Genomic DNA, 21,837 nt, shown 5'->3' on the forward strand with positions numbered 1-21,837 from the left:
CCAGACTATTTTTTTAAAAATATTGGGATATCATTTGTCTTGAGTTGCTTGAGGTGCTCGAAGAATCTAGGAAACATGTTTCTATTTTGGAGAACTTTAATACCAAAAATATTGCTCTCATCCCAAAAGTTAATGATCCCTATTCTTTTGTTGATTTATGCCCTATTTCTCTATGTAGTTCACCATCTATAAGATTGTCACAAAGGCTATTTATTTGCAACTTAAGCCCATTATTCAAAAAAATATTTCAATAGTATAAGGGTTTTATTCTTGGTCAAGAGACAAAAAAAGGAAGCCATAATAGCCCATGAGACCATTGATACCATCAAAGAACATAAAAGTGTGACCTTTATTGCTAAATTAGATATGATGAAGGTGTACGATAAATTGAATTGGTCTTTTCTTCTTCTAGTCCTTCATTAGTTTGGTTTTTCTTCTAGGTGGTATAAATGGATTAAAGCTTTCATTTCAAGTGCACCTTTTTCTATTCTCGTTAATGGTGCACTAGCAGGGTTCTTTGCCTCTTTCCAATGTGACCCTCTTTCTCTATTCTTGATGTTGTAGTGGAGGCATTCAATAGACTTATTAACTCCTTTAATAAAAAAGTGTTGTTGAAAGGCATCAATATTGTACATGAATTATAAGAAAATGTAAATTTCTTGGCTATCCATAGGCAAAAAATTAATTTGCAATCCTCATACAACTGATATTAGAGTCTAATGTGGACCTGCTAACTATGTCTCACCCAACTGCACCAACCCATAACTTATTTTTCTTGAGAAGTGGCATTTTTCAAAAAGTTGCGTTACAACTTCTGCAACATTTTGATAACTTAGCATACCTCATTTATTTCTGGTCTAGAATGATACCAAATGATATTTTCACCTTCCTAACACCTATTTGACCATTTCCATCATTTTCAACTCCATATGAGGGCATGTTCCTATTTGAACAATAATGGAAACTTTTAGACCCTGACTGACCAAATCACAAGAAAAAGTCACCAAAATTGACTCAACCATCCTAATGGAATTGTCATCCTCCCTTATTAATGCCCTAATTCCATTAAAGGGTTTTCAAAACAAATTGAGGCTTTCAACACTATACCCTAGGTGTTCCTACATGAAATAAAATAGTTTACTTAGGAGTAGTGTGCTGAAATGAAGCTTGCTCATAATAAGTTGCCAACATTAACAAGTAACTAAACATTGAATGAACATATGACTAGTTGATTAAAATTCTTGATAATAAAGAGCACACACAAATGGTGCTTAGGTATTTAACTTTATCAAAATATCACTAGATAATATTTGTTTATAGAGGGACAACCCTACAAACTCTTTGCTTTAGGAAGTGTGAGATCATTATAGTGGAACATAAAATCTTGATCATTTAATAGTTGTTGACATCTTTTTCTAATTGTTTGATACCCTTGTTTCACTGAATATGAACCTGATTTGAAAAGGTGGCACAAAGAGATTCATATTTTTTTACCTAACGTAAAAATATTCCTCTCTTTAGGAATAACTACAAATGAGTCTCTATGAATAACTAATCCCAATGATTGGAATAAAGGAAATGTAATCTAAAAGTTTATAACAATAGAGAGAAAGGATGTAGATAAGAGGTACATGAATATTGTCATTTCTTTAAGGGGAATAGGTATTGTAAGAATCATTCCAAAAACAAACACACTTTGACAATTGTGAACTTGCCAAGAGATTTAGTTGGTGATAAATTTACAAGTGGAAATAATGAAATTCCACATGGTAGACCTTGGGGATGGATAGTTCAATTTTGAATATGCCATACCACATACCAACTCAACTTTGAAGCTTGATATTTTTACTTGTAGCCTCATCCATGATGTTTGAAGGAAAAGGAGATGACATATCACCTTGTTGGACTCCTTGTCAAGCTTGGAAGAATCTAGGAGGCACAAAGTTGACAATAACTAAAAAAATTGTTCTTTGACAAACATGCATTGATCCACTTACACTATTTCCTAGAGAAGCCAAATTATCTAAGAACCTTAGTAAGGGATTGCCAGTTTCTTTTTCATATGCTTTCAGCATGTCTAATTTTATAATGAAGACAAATATTTTATTCTCTTTAATTGAATGAAGAACCTTATGCACTATAAGGTCCCTCCCTATAGTTTCCCTTCGAAGAACTAAACTCCCTTGCCCTAGTGAAACAATTTTGGGTAAAACGTGTTGTTGAAGATGAATCACCCTTAGGATAATTTTATAAATGTTATTGCATAATAAGATTGGTTTGAAATCAACAAATATTGGGCTTTGTTACATTTGGAATGGTTGCAATATTAGTTGCACTAAAAGCTTTGAGGACTTTTTATTAGTTGATTGGCCTAATTTCCTTGTAAGATTTACTTACAATTGACATGCTTCCCAAGTGAAATTTCTATTTTGCATGTGACAATTTAAAAAAAATATTTTATTTACAAGTCTTGTTCTAGATGTGTTTTATTCTTGTGTACATTAGACCTATTATATGCTCTATAATTATTAAAAGTTTAGGTGTAGTTCAAAGAAAGTAATTTTGAACTGTCTAATTTGTACACTTATTAAATATTGGACTAATTGTGATATTGTTACGATAACTCAAAAGGATACCCTTACCTATGTGCTACCTTATCTTACTAACACAAATGCTATGCCTTCATTTAGATGTAATTATGATGGCTAACCTCTCTCACCATATGGATAGTCTTTTGTGTTCTTTGCATGATTGTAGTATCACCAATTAGCATTGTGAAGGGAAGTTTCTCAATTGAATATTAATATTTGTCATGTTTTTATACTTCTTATCAAGAAAACAATATCACTTGCATAGATAGAATAACCCACTTAACTATTAATTCATTGTTTTTAAATAAACTCAGTCATTATATTCTATATAATTTAATATACAAACTGCAATAATATTCTTCATCAAATTTATATTCTAAATACTTCCTTTTTAAATTTTTTTTATTTGATTAATAGTCATTTTCTATTAATAAATAATATGCTAATTACAATTCATAAAAAAAAGCCAGGAGATAGCGAGAATTCACACGACCGAAGCCACTGCCAAAATAGTACCAACTGAGGGGGGTATACTTCCATTTTCCAAAATAGTAGAATGCTTATCACTCTTATGTGCTTTTAATAGAGCAGTTAAAGCTAAAGCTAACGTCAATTCTCAAGTTCTGTTTTGAAATTTGAAAAAGAGAAAAGGTGAAAGACGTGGAGGGCTCGAATCCAATACTAAGCACAATCATGTCTTTTGCATTGGGATCCTGCAAGATTTTATTGCTTTCACTACTTTATGTAAAGCATACATTTCATTTCATGTCTAATGTCATCGGTCCAAAGGAAGGAATTTTCGTACGCGGCCCAACATATTGTCTTAAAGCTTCCTCTTTATCTAGATGATCATTATTAGGTTTTTGGAGGGGCAGATAATAAAGATTATATTCGTTTTCGACACATCTACAGCAATTTTCGAGGACTGTTTTCTTCCCATCGAAGTCTTAAAATATAATCTTCGCGTAGGCCTTGTAATGAGTTGAAATCCCCACAAACTAAGGCTTTCGACTGGAAAAAGTTTCATTCCAAAGACTTTTTTAATAAACGCTACGTATTGTTCAAGTAAGCATATAATTCAATGCTCAATTATGTTCAGCTTTTGCTCTTCCTATTTATTTTGCTGATTCATCGCAGCGTCGTTATCTGTGATTGCAGTAGTTTGTTCTCAAAGAAGTCGCTGAGTTGACGCGAGCTTCAATTCGGCAGAGTTTTCTGGTAAGCCATTTTAATACAGATTATGTAAATTTAATTAAAAGAAGGATTTTACCAAGGGATTCATAAGTATAGCGTTCTTTCGTTGTTTCATATATGAAGTTGCTGTGGACATCTAATTTAAAAGGTTAAATTTACCAGACACAAATTCACGGATCCCAATAACTTTCTCGAAGCATTGCATCTTGACTGTTGGTCCTTGCAAAGAAGCATTGACAGATGTTCCTGTTATTTTAATTTCGCCTCGAGAAAATGTCTCCATTAGTGGATCATCATGCCGCACTCCCCCACTTATCTCATATGAAATACCAGTGCGAGATCTTAGTTCCTTCTTGTCTTTGTTAGCAAATTTTGATCTTTGAGTGTTTACCGATCTAGAGTAATCTATAAATACTGGTTGTTCCAGTTCCACCAATTATATCCCGCTCATTGGCTCCTCCATCTACAGTGAGATCCAATACTACAACAGAGAATGGGTCTCTGTTTCCATTGAGCAACTTGTGTTTCCACTCTTCCTGACACGGCACTATCATGTGGTTCATCTTCTCCTTCTACCCGAGGCTTCCACATCAGGGTCATAAATACTCGGGGGCTATTTCATCTCCCTCATTGCCTTTAAGATCCTAATTTTCAACAAGGGCATTATATTTAACTTCTCCATAAACTTTCTGACCATCATATTTGCCAATTCCTTCAGCCACGGTAGCCACGGTAGCCACAACCACAACATTTTCTGCACCTCTTTCAGATTCATAATAGATAATATTAATGGTCTCTATAAATGTTACTTTATTCTTTAGTGTTCAATCATCTAATAGCTCATCAATCGTCTGCTGCTATCACTACTAGATTCCAACATGCCTATGAACTCGATAACAGAATTAGTTTCAACAACTAACTCATACAAAAATTCATGGAATCAAAAAAAAAAAAAAACAAACAAAAAAATTCATTATCACATTCTTGAAAAATAATAGGACATAGATGTGAGCTTCAGCCCAATCAGACAAAAAACAAAAAGTTCACATATACAAATTGTTGATATCTGGTGCAGGAGCACCCACATAAAGTATGTAGGTCAAAGTTTTATATAAAGTATTTAGGTCAAGTTTTATGTATTTAGGTCAAATATTATGCATGAGCCGATTTGAGAAATTTATCTTGATTTTGTCATTAGGATAAGATAATTTTCTTGGGATTTGTACAAATCATTGTGGGGTCATTCCTCCCCATTCTATACTGATCTAGAATTTTCTATAAGTTGTTTTTCCTATTTTGTAATAATCTAGAAGGTTTTGTAGACTATCTTAGCAAGCATAACTAGAGTTTTAGATTTAGGTTTAGGTCAAATTGGAGAGCAAAGTTTCTGGATATTAAGTTACAGAGAGAAGAAATTTGTAGGGGAGCTAGTGTATGTACTATTCATTTGATAAATTAAATAGAAGAATTTAATAATCTATCTCTTGCTGGTGCTGGTTCCTATTGTGTTTGCTTCGGTTTTTTTCTTGATATTTTTATTTTTATTTTATTTTTTCACAATGCAATACGGCCATCATATTAATATAAGAAATTTTACCATTACAGCTAAACTACTGATCATATCTGTCAAATTATTCTCCAACCATAATAACCGTTAAAAGGGTCAATTTGATAGTGAGAATAGAAATAAAATAGGAATATGTATTCTAATTTTGTCCTCAAAATGAGTATGGTGCAATTGGAATACATATTCCTATTCCAATTTTATTTATTTTAAAAATATAATTTTTTTTTGGTCCGTGAAATCCCCATCAAATTCTAGCTGAACCAAACAAGAATAGAAATACCTACCCCCATTTTTTTATAATTTATTTATTGAACTTCATATACCCATCAGTTGCAAGTAATGCTGCTTTACTATTGGAGGAACCTATATGAGATGGAGTCATTGTCTTTCTCAAGTAAGTCAAAACTAAGTCGAAAATGTTTTCTTTCTCAAATTAGACATGTTTGGTCTTTTATGATAGCATATATCTTTATGACGTTTCGAGCACATGCCTTGATATTTGTATTACCCCTTATAAATTAGGTTACCAAAATGGCAACACTCACTAGCCTTTTAGTTATGGTTTTAGCTATGAAGGGGCCAAAATCCACCTCATAACTAATTTGTTTGTATTTTTTATAAATTAAAATTAATAAAATCGTTATACGTATTTTTTAAATTAATTAATAAAAGTTCATTTTGGCCCTACATAGACAATGGCTTTAGTTATTGAAATATAGAAATTAGTAAGATTATAGACCCACCAAAACTGATTGCATTTAGCTAAATTCAAAAATAAATATAAATGACTTTTGTCCTTGAGTAAATAGCATGGTAAAAGGAATAATATTAAAAAAATAGCTGACATAATATATCACTATATTGTGTGGTTGAATTAAACCTTTTTAAGGTGTGTGAGGTAATCATTATATTATTTTAAAGGCATTGTAATAATTTTCATAATTTTTTTAATCAATAGTCTCTTTTCTATTAAATAAATATTAAACTTATATGTTCATAAAGAGACAAGTTTTCATGAACTAGTTAAAGATATTTGTCCTAAAATATATTTTAATCACCAAACTGAAGACATTAATTAGATGTAATACACTTTGACTAATCATAATCATAATATTAAATACAATTGTAAATGTGGCTTTTTCGTCATATGTATTCAATTCTGAATCATGATGTGATTCCAAGCATATCATTGGCGAGGAATTTGAAGCTCATTTCTTATTTCCTAATGATTGTTTGTCTAATTCAATATGAAGGAAACAATGAAAGACAAATACACACCAAGAAAGAAAAACTTATTATATTGCCTTACTACCTTGCTGAATACATTACAATAATCCTCTATTTATAGAGGTCTGAGAACTCTCTAGAATACAAACCATACTTATTACACATTATAAAATATTATATTATTGCATAGAATTCAATATGGGTGGCTATGGGTAGTTGAATGTTAATAGCGGATCGCACATTGTATGCTATTGAACGGTGTTGAAGGATGCTTTGTTAGCTACTGACGGTGCCTCTCCCTTAATTTGTACCATTAAATTTTTTTACATCAATAATTCCCTTCTTCTCTTGCAAATATTCATATTTTCTCTTTGGCAATGCCTTAGTGAAAATATTCACCAATTGATCTTCATATTTGTAGAACTCAATATAAATCTCTCCATTGTTGACCAACTCCCTAATGAAGTGCTACCTTTTATCAATATGTTTGCTCCTCCTAGGAAATACATGATTTTTAGATAATGCTATTGTTGATTTTTTATCACAAAGGATTGGTGTTGGTTCCTCTTGATGATGGTGAAGATCGAGCAAAACTCTATGCATCCATACTACTTGACATGATCTGGAAGTGGAAGCTACATCTTCAACTGATGAGATTGTCACTATAGGTTGCTTCTTTGATGCCCATGACATAGCTATTGATCCAAGGTGAAAGATATATCTAGAAGTGCTCTTCCTATTATCAATGCTACCTACAAAATGATTGTCAGTATAACCATTCAAACCAAAAATGTTAGCTTTGGAATATAGGATTCCACATCCCATTGTTCTTGCAATATATCTCAATATCTCTTTTCAAACTTTCTAGTGAGAATTTTGTGATGACTCCATGAACCTTGAGATCAAACTAACACCATCCATGATATGTGGCCTTGTAGCTTTCATATACATTAAACTTCCAATAGGTCTTTTAAACATAGTTGGATCAACATTTGAGCCTTTCTCTTCTTTGCTAAGTTTTGTTCCTATTGCAACTGGAGTTGATGCTGGATTGCAATTCAACATTTTAAATCTCTTCTAAACATCCTTTATATAATTGGATTGACAAATGAAGACACCTTTGTCACATTTAATAACTTCAATATCTAAGAAATATTTCATCAACCTAAAATCTATCATTTCAAATTCTTTCATCATTTTTGACTTGAACATATATATTCATAGATTTTTAATTAATATAAAGTCATCAACATACAAATATACAATCAAAATTTTACTTTCCTTGTTAGTCTTGACATACAACATGGGCTCACTGTTACTTCTATTGTATTTATTACTTATCATGTATGAATCAATCCTCTTATACCAAGCCCTAAGGGCTTGTTTCAAACCACAAAGTACCTTATTTAGTTTATATACCTTGTTTTCATGCCCAAAAACCTCATAACTAGGTGGTTGTTCATCATATACCTCTTCATCAAAGAAAACAATTCAAAAAAGCTACTTTTACATCAATTTGATACACTTTCCAATCATTTTGTGCAACTATTGCTAAAATATTTCGAACTATGTCAAGTCTAGAAACTGGAGGAGATGTTTCATTATAATTAACTCCATATTGTTATGAAAAGCCTTTACCAACTAGTCTTGCCTTATGCTTAACAATTTCACCTTTTGCATCAAATTTAGTTTTGTAGAACCGTTTGACTTCTATACATTCTTTTCCTTTAGGTGAATCCATTAATTCTCATGTTTTATTTCTTTCAATAGAGTTAATTTCTTCATTCATTTCCTTGATCCATTTATCTGCTTTAATTGCTTCATCAAAATGCAATGGATCACAAGAAAACAAAACAAAAGTTGAGTATATGTTTGCATTCTCTTCTTCTTGATTATATATCTCTTTTAAGCTTCTTGTCTTCTTATCTTTGCACCTTGGTGTTGAGAATGTATCAACTAATTCATCACTTACATTTGAACCTAGAGGTGAGGATCCTTGCACAAATTTCCTTGGTGGAGTACTAGGTGGTGATTGAGTACCTTCTCCTTTTGATTCATCTTCACTTTGCAATATTGGTGCTTCACTTGTGACTTGTTTGTTAGAATTTCCATCCCATGAATGTTCTTCTTCAAATTTAACATCCTTTCTAATGATCAATTTCTTTAAAGAAGGGTTATATAATCTATAACCCTTTGATTCTTCACTATAACCAATAAAGATACATTTTTCACTTTTATGATCCAATTTCCTTCTCAAAGAAGATGGCACCAATGAACAAGAAACACATCCAAAAACTCTAAAATAGGATACATTATGTTTCTTACCATTCCATGCTTCTTGTGGAATTGTGTTCTTAACAATTTTTGTAGGACTCTTATTCAAGATGTATAGAACATGTGCTACTACTTTTTCTCCAAAACTCATTGGGTAGATTTTTTGCCTTCAACATACTCCTTGCCATTTCTATTATGGTTATGTTCTTCCTCTTTGTTAAACCATTTTTTTGTGGTGTGTACCTTGTGGTAAATTACTTCTTAATTCCACAAAATCTGCAAAATTATAGAGACTTGTTAGAACTGAATTCACCAACTCTATCAGATCGTAATACCTTGATGTAGAGATCACTTTGTTTTTCAACCACATTTTCAACTCCTTGAATTTTCCAAATGCTTCACTCTTTTGTTTGAGAAAGTATATCCAAGTTTTCTTGCTAAAATCATTAATAAATGTTAAGAAATATATACTTCCTCTTAAAGCTAGTTAGTTCTGGATTTTCCAAATTGTTAGCTATTCTGCAACTTCTTGTTATTCAGGCCAGCCCATTTTTAGTCACTTTTAATTTCAAAAATTATATAATTGGATTTAATGTAATCTTTGGTCATCATTGTATAGATTTACTCTTTTGACATGCACTTAAGGTTATTATATACTTGTACATCTACACACACACACACACACACACACACACACACATGTACAAGTACATGTTGGAATGAGTAAATGGGAAACAAGTTACTAAGAAGGGGGGTGAATCAGGATCTTAAACTTTTGACTTTAAAACCAATTTCATAAATTCATACCTAATTCACCTCATATATTAAATCTACCATTAAAATTTTAATGATAAAACATAAATAAAATACATCACATCCATATAGAGTTCAACACATAACACAATGATTTGGTAACCTAGAAACACTTCAAGGTGAAAGTAAAACTAGAGTGAGGATGAAACCCACAAATCTTCACTATTGCAACAATAAAGTTAACCTATTAAGGTTTCAATATTTGATCATAGGATATGATCTACCCTGTGAGGGGTCTGCCATGTTAAAATTTTAAGAGACTATTCTAATGTCTCACCTTGTTAAAGGATTTTCCACTCACAACGAAGGATTCTATTAGGAGGTTTACATATATCTAGTAAGACCACTTTTTAAAGAGATTTACCCTATCTTAATTAATAATAATGGATTCAGTACCTAACCCTTGGTTTTCTTTGCAAGCTGATCTTAGGTCGCCTCTTTGCTATACCTTTGATATGTTCTCCTAATTTAATAAATTTGTTCAGTCCTTCACTGCTCTGATTTATCTCTTTTTGATCTATCTTTAAGACTTCATCTTTACTCCTTCACATGTGCATACACTCCTACACAGCTTAACTCCACAACACACTATTTTTAGGGTTAGAATCCTGCTTAAATAGATATTCTGTGAAGGTTCTTGATCTTGATCGACGACTTACACTTCATCATCTTTTATCATTTCTATCCCATTTTCCAATTGGTTTAATTGCACTCCTTGGGATCATTATCTTCTGTAATGACGCATGATCAACTCCTTATCTAACTCTAGAAATATTAAATTCATCACAGAAAGTCAGCCAAAATGGTTTAGATATGTGTTTGTGACATTAAAAACTCACATATCAAAGCTCAACTATTGGGCACTTGAATGCTCTAATGCTCTGTCATGTATAAACCTTTATGTTGTTACTTTGTTTTTGTAAACCCATTTTCTTGACATGATAACTTGTTAATATGCTCAGTCTACACTATATTTCTTGTCTCATACATCTTCTCGGACATCATTTCTCAATACTTGACAATCACTATCCTACATTGTATAAGCTTTGTATGCTCAGTGTTTACTAGATAACTTGGTTACAGTGATGACCATTTAATCTTGCCTAGTAAATGACTAAGTATTTGAGTACTAATAAACAACATAGCTTATAGATCAACAATCTCCCTCTTTGACATTAGTGGCAAACACACTTTATTATGAAATCACTTCATTAAAAAATGTATACTCCCCCTCCGACTATAATAAGATTTTCTTTGATTTTTAGATTGCTCCTCCTTGATTCTTCCATATCCCCTTTTATTCTTTCTTATCCCCCTTGTTTCTATCATTGATGGAAGTTGGGGCTATAGGGGTTAACTGATACTTATTAGAGAACTATTGATGACTCACCACAATATTTGCATAACCTTTATTTCATTTTACTTGTACTGGTTCCAAAATTTGAAATTGAATCTCTAGCTTGGTAGCTAGATAAATGCATCCTGCAATATGGGAAAATTTTATCTCTTTCTTCAAACTATCTTTAGCAATAGATACTATCTCCCGAATGATCTCTATGTGTGGAAATAACTAAAGTTGAATCAATGTCAACTTGTTCCTGATCTATGTATCTCTAGCTATGATCTAAATTGATGAAGTGGGCTACAAACATGATATCTGGTGAATCAATTACATGTGATACCAATGTTCCAGTTTTGGAAAATCTTGTAAAAAACTCGAAAGAGTTGTATGCAAACCAAAAGTCATCTTATTCATCAAGATTGAAAGAATATATAAAATTATGGAATATCAACAACCACCAAAGCCATGAATTCAAAACTAGGTGTCTAATTACCCTAACTTATCGGGGTCATAAATTTTGACCCATAGCTCAGAATTTGAGACTATTTATGCTGTTGGAAAGAACTAAAAATCTTGTTTAGTCCATAAAATAGCAAGCCTATGGATGGATGCCCAATTTTAGGGACCAATTATAGTTTTGGCTTGCAATTTTGAGCAAAAGACCTTTGAAAAAGCCAAACAAAAAGATATAGAAAAACTATTAAATTTTTTATGAAAAATACTTTCAAAAAGATAAGATCTATATAATTTGGATCATTCCTCCCCCCTTAAGAGGCAATGGGCTCCATTACATCAATCTTCTACAGTAGATGAGGGTATTGTGCTGCAAACTATTCCTTGGTTAACCATTTGCATTGATGAGAGAATTGACCAACTCGAACCACCCTATATAGAAATTTTTTTTGATTTCTCAAATATTTCATCATGAATTCAATGACATGATTAGATTGTAATGGATTAGTAGTGGATGGATTCAATTATATAGCATGAATATGTTTAGCAGCTTGAAAAACATCCAATAATAGAGTAAAATAGGGTCACAATAGTTCCACATTAAAAACTAGATGTATTCCCAAAAACTATGGCAGATCAAGTTCAAAAGCATTCTCACCAACTTTTTTGTTAATGGTATATGACCCATATCAAATAAGATGAAGGCTTCAATAAGGTTCTTGGAAGCGCTCCTTCTAAAGATGTAGCCATACCTTGTCACCGACCTGTAAATGATGGGGAGTTCTATGCTTATCATTTCTTTCCTTATACTTCTGGTTGCACTATTCTAAAATATCATGAACTTGTTGCTATAACTATTTGATCTTCTCAATAAATTTGTTTTCTTTATCTGCCTCCTTTTCAGTATTGAGTGGCTAACTAGATTACAATATGGGTAGTGCCACATCTATGGGCACCAGTGGTTGATACCCAAGACAAACTTCAAATGGACTATGTCTTATAGTAGTTTGGAGTGCACAGTTGTAGCTATGTTGAGCATAAGGCAAGCTCTCACCCCATGTATGTAGGTGTTTGGAGTGGTACATTTGAAGGATATGGATAATCATTTTTTTTACTACCTCTATTTGGCCAATTGTTTGAGGATGAAATGATATAGACTTTGTCAATTTGGTGTCCATTCTAGCCCATAATCAAGACCAAAAATTGCTAAGGAACTTGCCATCCCTATCCAAAATAATGCTTTTTGGTAATCCAAAGTGAACCCAAACATGTTCAAAAAATATCTTAGCAGCCTCCTCTACTAAAATCATTTTTTTACAAGCCACCATTATAGCCATTTTAGAAAATCTATCTACTACCACATATATACAATCATTTCACCTTCTTTTACTTAGGAGCCGAGACATAAAGTCCATTGACATAGAATGCCATGATTTCTTAGGAATAGGTAATGGTAGATAGAGGTTCAATTTCCAATTTGAAGGCTTTGCAATTGCACAAGAAGCATAAGGTTTTATATATGAAATAATATCATGTTTCATTTTTGGCCTATTGAAATAGTTTTGAAGAATTGTAGTAGTCTTACCAATACCAAAATGTCCTGCCACCTGACTATAGTGTGCTTCCCATATTAGTTTCTTTCTTTCTTGACTAGGAACACATACATGACCAATATGACAAAGTAACCCATCATGTATATAGAAATTAGGAACATTCTTCCCTTCTAAGGCTGCATTGTAAATATTGCAAAAATTAGGATCCTTACCACATACTTGAGCCCATGTTTCTATTTGATGGCCACATGACTCCAACACCATTGTCAAATCAATGATTGGAGGCCTACTCAAACAATCTTATACTTTATTAGTGCTGCCCTTTTTATGATGAATGCTGAGGTGAAATTGTTGCAAATAAGTTGACCACTACTAATGTCTATCATTCTACAACTTCCCTTGTGTTTTTAGGAATTATAGAGGTTTATGATCTATATGAATCATAGTTTCTTTTGCCAAAATATAGTGCTTACACTATTTATAGGCCTGAACAATGGCATACAACTCCTTGTCATAGGTGGGGTACCTATGAACTATTTCAAAAAATATCTCACTATGATATACAATAGGATGCTTGTGGTGCATGAGTACATTGCCAAGAGTGTAATCTGATGCATCTGTTTCTATTTCTAATGACTATTGCAAATCTGGAAGAACCAAAATTGGAGCTGAACATAGTCTAAGTTTAAAGTCCCCAAATGCATTTTGTTTTTCCTTTGTCCACCAAAATTTTGCTTATGTTCCACCTTAGAGTGGCTAATTAAGAGGCCGTGCTAAATGTGAAAAACCCAATACAAATCTGTGATAGAAGTGAGCTAGACCCAAGAAACTACAAATTTCTATTAAATTCTAAGGAGGTGGTGAATCTCTAATTATATTTGTATCTTTGTAGGGTCCACACGAACAACCTCATGATCAATGATGTTGCAAGTGTTCAAACCAAGTTTTATTAAATATGAGCATATAATCCAAATAAAAAACTACAAAAGAATCAATGAAGGGTCTAATCACATCATTCATCAGCTTGATGAATGTGGCCAGTGCATTTGTTAGGCCAAAAGGCATAACTAGCCATTCAAACAAACCTTCCTTGGACTTAAATGTAGTCTTCCATACATCTGTTGGGTCAATTGGTACTTGGTGATACCCAGATTTCAAGTCAATTTTTGTAAAGAACTTAGCCCCCTTAAGTTGATTGAAAAGGTCATCAATTCGAGAAATTGGATATCTATTTTTCATAGTAATTTTGTTAAGTACCCTGCAATCAATATAAAGTTTCCATGTCCCATCTTTCTTTCTTGCCAAAACTATAGGACTAGCACAAGGTGAAGAACTTGGCCTGATATGTCCATTTTCAATCAATTCCTGAATCTGTCTCTTAATTGCATCATTTTCAAAAACTGATCTCCTATACATTAGTTCATGGGGAAATGGTGTTCTTGGAATTAGATCAATAGAATGTTTGACTTGGTAGTGTGTTGGGACCCCTACTTTTGATTTGAACCCACTATAGTATTCTTCTAAGATTCTGTTTGTCTCCCTTTTATGGTCTACTATGGTGGTCACCTTAGTATGTGTATTAAGGACAACTAACTTGTTTTTCTCAAAATGAATCATGAGGAGTACTAAAGTTCTAGTTTGTACAATTAAATATTTACTCTATTTAGTAGTAATTAAAGAAGCAGCTTGAGTTGGGAATACCTCTAGTATTTGATATCTCTTTTCACCAAGCTTGATTGTGACACTATGTGGTTTGGATTCATATACCCATGCCTTTCATACATGTATGGTTCTCCCAACAAAACATCAGATACATCTAAAGGTGCTACATCATATATTATTTCATCCTTGAATGGTTTGATTGAGTATGATAGGTGACACTGCTAATCTATTTGAATATCTTTTCCTTCACTAACCCATCCCATAGAGTATGGTCGTGTGTGTCTTGTCATTTTAAAAGTTAATCTCTTAGTTATCTCCATAGAAATTATGTTCTTTTAGCTCCCACTATGAACAATAAAATGTAGAGGCTTTCCATCAACCCACATTTGTGTATGGAACAATCTCTCCTCATCTTCTTGTGGAACTACTTTGACTATTGCACCAATGGCATACAGGTCTGCTTTTATTACTGAATCATTTTCAAGAGTTTCCATTAGTGTGGATTCAGGCTCAACTTCCTCTCCTCTTATTTTTTTCATCAAATTCTTAATTCTTTGATAGTCCTTCGTGTTATGAGTTGGACTCCTATGTATCTCACACCTCATGCTCATATCTATTTGTGTCTTTTTGGTAGCCCACCACGTATTCTTGGGTGGATTTGAGCAAGGGTCCTTCGCCAATGATTTTCCCTCAAATTTATTACTACCTTCACCCTTGGCTTATTATTTGAAAAGTAATATGTTTTTCCTTTCTATTTTAACTCAATTTTTGTAGCATATTTGTAAGTAGTTGCCAATGTTTCAATATTCAAGAATTTGATTTCAATTTGAATGTATCTATGAAGCCCACTATGATATTTTAGAATTTGATGCTTCTCTAAATCTTCTATACCTTGTTTTGTAGAGAGTGTATGGAATGTATTAGTGTAATCTTGAACAAATTGGTCTCTCTTTTGTCGAAGTAACTGCCATTCTATATATTTCTATTCATATGCATCTTCAGAAAAGTATGCTTCTTTTATGTATTCCAAAAATTCCCCTCAAGTGGGTTTTCTATAAGAGAGTAGTCCAAATTTGAGAAAACTAAAACATACTATCTCTCCATTTAACCATTTCTTGTAATTTCCTCTAAAATGTGTTTTAATGGAATTCTCTGGAATGTGTCCATATTCTCCACAATAGTGACAAGGGTACCATGTATTGTAATCCCAACTATAGGAATTGCCTTTTCTTACTATATAATTATGGCTTTTTCTTAAGTCTGCACTTATGAGCTCTATTTCCATACTTTTGAAAATTGTAGCAATGACCTTGGAATTTAGATACCTTTCTAGTTGAATCATTGTTCTTTTCTCTACATTCATGTGCTACATGTGCTGCTTTCTTTCAATTAAAACACTTACCACTTGGTTTAGATTTAGGATTTTTCTTACCACTTCTACAAATATTGGATGTGTGTCTTCATTTTCCCATAGTGATAACATGTAGGTTTACCTTTGGATTTTTCATTCCTTTGTTCTCCACTTTTGGATGATTCTCCCTCTTCAATAGATGAAGATTTCTGGTTGCACCCAAGTCTAGAGGTTTCTTTTATTTTGGGTGACTTTAGCATTTCTTCAAAGTGTTGATTGCTTCATTTCGTTTGTTCAATCTCTCCAAAAGTTCCTTTTCATGCCTTAACTCACTTTTCAATTGTTCATTCTCTAGCCTTAGATTTTTGATCTCCAAATCTTTTCTATTTGCTTTCTGATTTGTAATGACTAATTAATTTATCATATTTAGCTGACTATTTGTAGGCTTTTTTACTTTAAATGATATTTCTTCAAGCATGCTAGCCATCTTTCTGTTGTCTTCTTCAACCATGAGCTTATCTTGTATTTCTTTCTTCTTTTGTTTGATTGCTTTACATAGTGCAGCTGATTGAATTTCATGTTCTATCTTGATATCTTTTGCTTCTTTTACTAGGGTATTATTCTTCTCTAGCATATTCATCAATGCTTCATCATTTTTGCTAGTCTTTCCACTATCCAATAGTCCTTCTATGTCAAATTTTGTGTATTGTCATTTAGCTGAATAACTATCTTTCTTCTTCTCTTTAGGGTTTTCCTTAAATCCTCTTTTGATGCTTCTAATTGTTGGACAATATGGATTTCAATCATCTGATTATCAATGATTTTCCCCATATTATACGCTTCCATCTCCATGATTTGATCCTCTTAAGCTATTAAGCTTCCTGAAAAAAGAATTAAGCTATGATACCAATTTTTGGAATGACTGTACTAAAAAAAAGATACTGAGAGGGGGTGGGAGGGGGGGGGGGGAGGAGGATGAGTCAGGATCTTAAACTTTTCACTTCAAAATCAATTTCATAAATTCATACCTATTTCATCTCATATATTAGATCTACCATTAAAACTATAATGCTAAAACATAAATGAAATAAATTACATCCATAAAGAGTTCAACACATAACACAATGATTTGGTAATCCAAAAACACTTCAAGATGAAGGTAAAACTAGGGTGGGGATGAAACCCATAAATCTTCACTATTGCAACAATAAAGTTAACCTATTAGGGTTACAATGTTTGATCATAAGATATGATCTACCCTGTGAGGAGTTTTCCCTATTAAAAGCTTAAGAGACTATTAGGTTTCACCATGTTAAAGGATTTTAAACTCACAATGATGTAAGGACTCTATTAAAAGGTTTACATGGATCTGTTAAGACCACTTTGTTAAGAGATTTACCTTGCCTTAGTTAATCATAATTGATTTAGTAACTATCCCTCGGTTTAATCTACAAGTTGATCTAGGGTGTCCTCTTTCCTATACCTCTAATATGATCTCCTAATTTGATAACATTTTTTAGTCCTTCACTACTTTGATTGCTCTTAGCTTGATCTATCTTTGAGACTTTGTCTTTACTTCTTCACATGTGTATATAGTCCTACACATCTCAACTCCATGACACACTAATTCTAGGGTTAGAATCTTCCTTAAATAAACATCTTGTGAAGGTTCTAGATCTTGATAGGTGACTTACACTTCATCATCTTTTTTTGTTTCCATGCAAATTTATAATTGGTTGAATTGCATGCCTTGGGATCATTACTTATGTAATGATGTTTGATCAACTTCTTATTTGGCTCTACAAATATTAAATATCATAGAAAATTCAGCCAAAATGGTTTACTTATGTGTTTTTGGCATTACAAACTTACATATCAAAACTAAACTACTTGACACTTGAATGCTTCGATGCTCATTCATGTATAAAGCTTTATGTTGTTACTTGACTTCTATATACCTATTTTCTCGGCACTTGATAACTTGTCAATATGCTTGGTCTAAACTATATTACCCAACTCATACATCTTCTTAGTCACTATTGAATACTTGACAATCACTAAACTTCTTGGTATAAGATTTTTATTCTCAACCTTTACTAGATAACTTGGTTGCAGTGATGACCTTGTAATCTTGCCTAGTAAATGACTAAGTTTTTGAACACTAATAGACAAAATAGGCTTAGAAATTGACAATAAATATACTATATTTGAAAAAAAATCAAAGCAGACATATTTATTCCAAATTTGACCTAACCAAATGTATTTGGTAGATTACAGTTCATCTAGAAGACCTATACAAAAGAACTTTTTCTATACCTTAGGGCTTTTATGAATGTAATGTATTTCCCTTTGGCATTAAGACAACTCCTAGTATATTTTAGAAACACGTGGATACCATTTTTAGGAAGCACTTTAAATTCATTCTGCCACATATTGATAAAACCCTTGTACTTATCCAAAGTCCTTCTATTCATCTTGAATACTTTCAACATTTTCTACACATATGTCAACAACACAGTTTATCGATAAATCCTTCTAAGAGTATTTTTCCCTAAGAATCTATATCTTTATTTTCATTACACTTCTACCTTGGGGGAGAATGAAAGCACAATAACATATTTTATCATGAATTGCCAAAATACCAATTACTAACTTTAAGGAATTACAAGTATTCTTAGGCCTTGTCAATTATATATCTGGATTCTATTCTAGTATCACACAAGACTGAGAGGAACTCAACAAGCTACTCAAAATTAATTATTTAGCATGGAAAGACAAGCATGGTGATGCCATCAATCACATTAAAAATAAATGTTCACAACTGCCAACTTTGAAACTACTAGGAAATGGAGAAAAGATTATTAAAATAGATGCCAATCAATGCACATGGTCCAAAATTCTTAAAGAGAAGAATAAACAAGGTAACTAAGAAATTGTATTTTATGATTCATAAAGCTTTAAAGGATGTGAATTAAATTATCATAGTACTCACAAAGAATTCTTGTCTGTAATAAATTCACTAAAAGCATTTTATATGTTTATGGCTAGTAAAAAAAATCTTATTAGAAGTGACTTGCAAAATCTTTGAGGGTTCTTCAAAAAAGAATACAAGGATAAAGTGATAAGACATCAATTTCTTAGATGGGCTCAATTCTTGAACACATTTGGTTTTGATATAGAAAATCTTTTAGGATCAAAAAATGTGTTTGTAGATTATTTAACAAGTGAAGCCTCAAACCAAAACTTGCGCATTAGTCAACATGCCAGAAAATCAGCATGCTTCGAGAAAAGACAAGGATAACTCCCACAAAGAATGGATTTAAATTCTTTGAACATAGGATTAGGATCCATGATAGGTCCACATTGGAACCCAACTGTGCATAAAGAAAGAAGAACAACAACAAGGGTCATTCCATGATTGACAATCAAGAACAAATAACATGATTTTTTTTTGGTTTATGGAAGATTTCCCATGAACCAAAGATGCTATTACATTAGTTATTGTAATGTCTTATGTAAATTAAGAATAGAGTATGATTTTATTTTTATTTACTCTATGTACATTTTTTCTTTCACATTTACGAGGATAGTCACAACCACAACATGTGACAAAACTTCATCTTTGATGGGTATGCATACTTTATTCCAAAGCTCTCATTTTAGCGTATCACAAGAATATGTTTAAAAAGATTGCAGAGTGTGGACTTATGGTACATTTGGTTAAATTTTTCAAAATTTTTTTCAACAAGCACATTTTGTGTATTTCTTATAATAAGTGATCTAATAAGCTTAATTATGTTTTCTCATTTTTGTCAGTAATGTGCATTCTCTTGTTCCACATGCATACATAGGATTGGGATTTATGGATTGACATGGATGTGAGAAAATAAAGTCCACTCTACATGCCATGAGATCTCATTTTGAAATGGGATGGTGTTGAATGTGATCACTCAATGTTCAAATCAAAATTTTTAAGTATTCCATGCATCGAAATTTTTACTAGTATTTTAATTTCATGGTGGGGTTCGATGAATGTTTGTGGTAATTAAGGCTAATCTTATTAAATATTTTTAACATTGCCTATTTAGATGGTATATGTTGGTTGGAAAAAATTTTGGCATGATATTGCATGATAGACTTTGTTTTTCCTTTGGTAATATTGATACAAATATATTTATGAAGAAGCATTTGGGAAACCTAGATAACATTTTTTGGTTAGTAAGAGGCCTCCCCTAGTTTTTTTTTACTTGAAAATAAGGCATTTGTGGTACTTTTTTGAAACTTGTGGTGGTCATTTTTTCTTCATCCCTTTCAAAGAAAAATGATAGAGACAGGGGAAGTGAAAATGAATGGTGATTGTTGTCAATCACCACATCTAGTGCAATGAAAATATAAAAAATTTTGATTAGGCACACCATGGTATTCTTACCAACTTTAAAGTGTTTCCTTAAGGAAGCACCTTTAAAAAATTATGGTTTCGTTGAATAAGATGTCTACAGGATTAGTCTGATATGGATATCCTAAATAATATTTTAAATTTTTTTCAAAGAAATGTGGTTGCCTTTACTAAAAAGTTGTACATTCCAAAAATACATCTCTTGGAAATATTTTGGAAACCAATTGAATGCAAGTGTCAGGTATTGAGGCAAAGTCTACAACCCTTGCTAACATTCTCTCAACTTGTGTCCAAATAGAGGTCTAGAAAATCTAAGTAAACATAAATAAAAGCAATTCTTCATTGGATGTGTTAATTCTCAAAGTCATGATAGACCACTTTACTTTATTTTTATTTTTCAAATTTTTTCTTGCATGACAACATTATTACACTCAACCAACTCTTAAATACTAACTTTGGGGGTAAAAGTCGCAACCTAACATACCTCTCATTTTATAGAAGCCTTACTCTTCATACTAAAGATAGAGCACACCTTCTAGATGCAATTGGTTATAATTTTCTCAGTCTACATATTACCACTTCAAATCAGTACGAATCTTGATTAGACAAAATTGAAATGTCCCTTCCCAATTTTTTGTCAATTCATTAATTGTGCTTCATGTTTGCATCCTCCAAGCCCATGCCCAAATGACATCCATAGAAGTGGAGTCGAAGTAGATTTTGGAAAGAAGAGGGATTTGAGCCCTCTATTTTGTTGTGTACTTCAGTACACCCCATTCATATGCCTACACATAGCTACTTGTGGATGCCTTAAAAAAATTGGTGGAGATGTCAACTCATAAATGTTTGCAACATGTACCATGACACAACATTGCTAGTAAAGAAATATAAAAGAACCATTGAACAAAAAGGGAATAAGTAGATTATTAGTGATGTAGTACCAATCTATCAATGGCTAACAGACTTTCAATGATCATCTACTCTACTCTATAAATGTCAAATGTTGATTTCAAAATATAGGTCTTTTAGCATAATTAATGCAGTTACAATCATAGTCATATGAGGGTACTTAATGATATCGATATAGCTATTTCTACATAAATACAGAGCAAAATCATAATAAATATCGAGGCATCCCAACGCAAGCTAGGTAGATGATAAACTCCAAGTTGTGGTCAATATTGATTGCAACTATCCTTTTCTTAGTGAAGACTAAAGCTTTATGTAGTTATTTAAGTAGATGAATGAAGTATTTGTGAAAATTAACACTATTGCAGTCATTGATTATTAATATCGTATCACAAACGATTATTAAATTACTAAAAAAATTCATAGCTAATATCAAAAAATAACACAACTACAACTTCAATGATAAAACATGGAAATAAATTCAAAATGCAAAGAACACAATATT

At 32.2% G+C, this 21,837-nt stretch overlaps 1 long non-coding RNA gene across 1 annotated transcript; it reads left to right on the plus strand.

Annotated features, from left to right (window-relative positions):
* Positions 1–3,746: 3,746 nt before the first annotated feature.
* On the plus strand, positions 3,747–20,103 carry LOC149546158 (uncharacterized). Its single transcript, XR_016354330.1, has 2 exons — positions 3,747–3,809; positions 19,844–20,103. It is a non-coding gene; the product is annotated as an uncharacterized LOC149546158 (long non-coding RNA).
* Positions 20,104–21,837: the final 1,734 nt, after the last annotated feature.

This window comes from Cupressus sempervirens, chromosome 7 (assembly GCF_028749045.1).
Source record: "Cupressus sempervirens isolate cs-2001-9-10 chromosome 7, ASM2874904v1, whole genome shotgun sequence".
NCBI lineage: Eukaryota > Viridiplantae > Streptophyta > Pinopsida > Cupressales > Cupressaceae > Cupressus > Cupressus sempervirens.